Raw genomic sequence first — 4,334 nt, forward strand, 5'->3', positions numbered from 1 at the left:
CATGTGTTCATCCCTGCTCATTTCAGCAGCTATTCTGACACTTGTTTAGTATTAGTTCTGATTCAGAAGGAAAGAAAAGGAAAGAAAAAACTATTATACACATTTCACATTGTGAAAACCTTTGGCCTAGGCTATTTCATTATATTTTATCCAGACAATGTATAGTATTAAATATTACATTTGTCTATTTCAAAGATGTCAGGGAAAAGGCAAATGAGCATTCTTTCATGCTTCGCTCTAAAGGATCAGCTCCCTAAAAGGGTGGCCAGGTCAGAGAAGGAGACTGTGGAGAAGACAGTAGATGAGGCGGTGGAGGAGACAGCTAGGGTGTCAGTAGAGGATGAGTCCTTGGAAGAGACTGTGGAGGACACCATAGAGGAGTCAGTGGAGAACCCACTGGAAACAGGGAAAAAGAGAGGATTAAGTAGAGCAGCCACCTTTAGGTGTTTCTTTAAGAAGGAGTGGTCAACCCGATGGCCATACATCACAATGGGAACCACCAGCTCCTTCTACTGGTGCTCAGTCTGTAGACAAGAGAACTCCTGTGCCCATCAAGGCCTGAGGGACATAAGCAGGCATGTTGGCAGCCAGTTTGGGAGGCTTTCTAAAATAGCTGCATTAGTGTTGGTGCTCCCTCATTCAAATGGAGACGCTGAGAGGGTTTTCTCCATGGTCGGACTAAATAAAACCAAAACCAGGAACAGCTTGGCACTGGATGGAACTCTGTCATCCATCATGACAGTGAAAATGGCTTTGCCTGGAACCACAGTGTTTCAAGTGGGAGCCACCAACCCCTGTGCTGAAGGCCTCAAAACATGCTACCAACACCTACAATAAACAACACTAACCATTATCTCTCTCTCTCTCACACACACACACACAAACCTGCACTAAGAAATGATGAATTAAATAAATATTTTTTATTTGTACAAATTTATGTGTCACATTTTTCAGATCAGACCCCCGTCCCCACCCAAACCCCCGCCGCCAAAATCTCACTCTGAACTCAGTTCAAAACTTGAGAGCCCTGTAATTGGATTCAATGATCTATGCTAAGCTATGCTAAAAGTGCTATCGCCAGACCCGGAGATCGGTTGAATAGATTCCAAAAGGTAAAACTCAACTTATTAACTCTGGGGGAGTTGGAGAATGAGTTGGAGAATTTTTTGTGTTCCTTTAACCCTTTAACCCTCAGACACGTCAGTAGAAACGCGTTGACTATCAATATTTTATTAAAAGAGTTTGTCATTTAATGTCTTTACATGATACTGACAGTTAATCTTCAAAGAGTCGCTTGTTGAAATTTTAAAGTTGACATCAGTTTTGCGCTGTAAAGTATTTATAGCTATATCTATAACCACGCTAAACAAGTAGGCTAACTTAACGCACACTCTTAGGCCCAATCCCAATTCAACCCCTTACCCCTACACTTTCCGCTACCCCTCCGTTTGGCGCGTTCATGTGAAGGGGGTGTCTCAATTCTCTTTTGGTTGGAGGGGTAGGGGTAAGGGGAAGGGCCAGATAGCCCTTCAAACGAATATTTTTTGGGACCTCACTTCAAACGAAGGGCTAAGAGAAATTTCCAACATGGCCGCTCACTCGAGCAAGCAGACCCATAAATGTAAGTAATTTTTGCCATTAATAAGGATTTTTATGACAATTTTTCATTTTATGTATGTTACATTCAATCTTGTGTTTGTATTTATGGTGGTGTTCTTTTAACGTTTGCAAAAAAAAGTTTGCTAGCGGGCAGCACTGATTGCACGATATTAGAAAATATATTTTTATGTCATATACCCGGTGCATCGGCGCATGTCCTCTGACGTAACGTTAGGAGCTAGCAAATGATGAATATGATGATGTATAACAGTGTAGTAGTGGTGTCCCATTTCTTAGCGGAAAATTTGTAACCCTTCCCCTTGCCACTTTGTTTCAAGGGGCAAGGGGTAGGCGAAGGGGTAGAAAATAGAGTTGGGATTGGGCCTTAGTCTTTTCTTTCAAAGTTATTTTTGTTTGTAAGAAACATCTGTTTGTGATTGTTTTATACAAAGTTAGATGTGTTTCATAATGTCATATAAATATAGTAGGGTAGGCTATACTTTATGACTAGTTTGTGAGGCGCTCTCTTTCAATGTTTTAATGCTCCCTAACTAGGGCATTTTTATCAGGTGCTGCACACAGCCAGTGTGTCCTAAACAGAAGAAAGTGTCACAATACTTATTAAAATGTTGCCAAAAAAAGCTGAAATCACAGCACTGCAGTCCAAATCTCCTCGAGTGATGAGTTAAACATCAAGCCTCATGCTTTTCGTGTGAGATCAACTCGTGTGTTTAAAATCATGGTTACATTCATCACAGTTCTGAAGTTTCTACATGCAGAATGTCATTCTGATCCTCCAGAGAAACTCAAGGTTGCTGCTTTAATATCAAAGGGATCCTTCAGATTGTATTTCAAAGGCTGGATTGCCCCTGTGAGCCGCACTCAACCGGACAAACCGCTTTCTTGACAGTGTGTGTGTGTGTGTGTGTGTGTGTGTGTGAGAGAGAGAGAGAGAGAGAGAGAGAGAGAGAGGATATCCAGTCAAGGTTGTTCTGGTTTCATCTCTGGTGGTTTCTAGTGTGGAGGCGTCTGCCGAGCAACACGTGTTCATACAGACACGAGAGAGGCTTCTACCGCACTGCAGTCGAGTCAATCCACCGGACGTCACTCACTCAATGCACATCACACTAACATTTAATGAGGAAATTTGTGCTGTTTGCCCACATACATAAAACACACATATTCCATGGTTACCACCACAACATGACATATTCCCAAGTAAAAATAACACTGTGATTTCTTACACTGATTTAGGGTCATTCTTTGATATCTTTTGATCATGATTTCACACATCTGTTATGATGGGATGACATGTCAGACTTTGATTATATGGCAGGGGTTGGAAAGTAAGTTTGGCATCGTGCCAAAAAAACAAATTCGCCACTAGATGGCTGGTCAAAGCATATGGGATAATTTAAGAAATTAATTGACGAAAAATGCAACTAAAATAGCCTACTTTTAAATATATAGTTATTATATAATTACATAATAGTTATATAAATCATTAAGGTAGCCTATTTTTTACACTCCTCACGTACTAAACTGCGTTTTTTTGCCTACTGGGGGTACGCTATTACATCGTGTGCAGAGTGATGTTAACATTTAAGCTAGCTAGATGGTGAGAGAAAGTGTGTGTGTGTGTGTGTGTGTGTGTGTGTGTGTGTGTGTGTGTGTGCGTGTGTCACTGTTTCATCCTTTGGTAAATCTGCATTAAATCAGCTAATAGTTTATTCTCTCTGATCAGCTGAATCTCAGATATCTGTTTCCCACTGGGATGCTGCTGCCTGCTGTTTTACAGGTACATCACCATGACATTTCTGACTTTGTTAAAGTTTTGGCTGGAACATTTGTTTGTTTTAAATCAACACCTCTGGAGCATTTTTAAAGTCATCTGACTCTGTAACATCTGTTTACGGTATCACAGTATGCACAAACATGAAAAACTAGTGTAGTATTCTACAGTAGGCTATTTACACCTGGCAGTACGTGGTTAGTCCTTGTGATTGTTGTGAAGTGCTCTGTTGACATGTGAATTTCATGCTTCGTTCACTTATATGGATATTTATTCAGCTTTTCAAATTCGTCACGCGTGAAATGAAATGTTAAGTGCATGGCATTATGGAATACTTTATCTCATACTGTGCACTCTGGTTGTATTCTGCACATTTTGGTTAAATGTCTGTACTGTAGAAGGCCCTCTAGGGATTTCATGTGTATTTCATGTAAATGCATATAGCTTGGACATTCTCTCTCTCTCTCTCTCTCTTTCTCTCTTTTCCAGTAGTGGTTGATCTAAGTCTCTCCACAGGTGCGATGACCTTAAGTGATGCAGAGAAAGGGAACGTTATGATGATGAAAGTACAGCCAGCATCCAGACCAGACCCATGTGGAGACATGATAAAAGCATTTTGTTGTGAGCTCATGCACTCAGTCGTTCTCTTTCTTTCTTTCAGAGTTCAGAGTGCAGCCTGCGTTTCCTAATGCACCGCAGGGTTCAAGCTTTAGCCTGGCCTGGAGCTGTGGAATCCCACTGTCACACTCGACCGAGACGTGTTTCAATGGCCGATGTTAATAACTTGAGTCATGTGTTAAGTTTAGATGACCTTTAAAAGAAGTCACTTCTTTATCAACAGATGTGGCGAAAGACGCTGATCATTAAGGAGAAAGAGATAGCTTCATCAGACGGATCATGAAGATCCAGTTACAAACATAAAGGCCACAGGCTCCTGAAACCA

Source organism: Triplophysa rosa, linkage group LG12 (assembly GCF_024868665.1).
Source record: "Triplophysa rosa linkage group LG12, Trosa_1v2, whole genome shotgun sequence".
In the NCBI taxonomy this organism is placed as follows: domain Eukaryota; kingdom Metazoa; phylum Chordata; class Actinopteri; order Cypriniformes; family Nemacheilidae; genus Triplophysa; species Triplophysa rosa.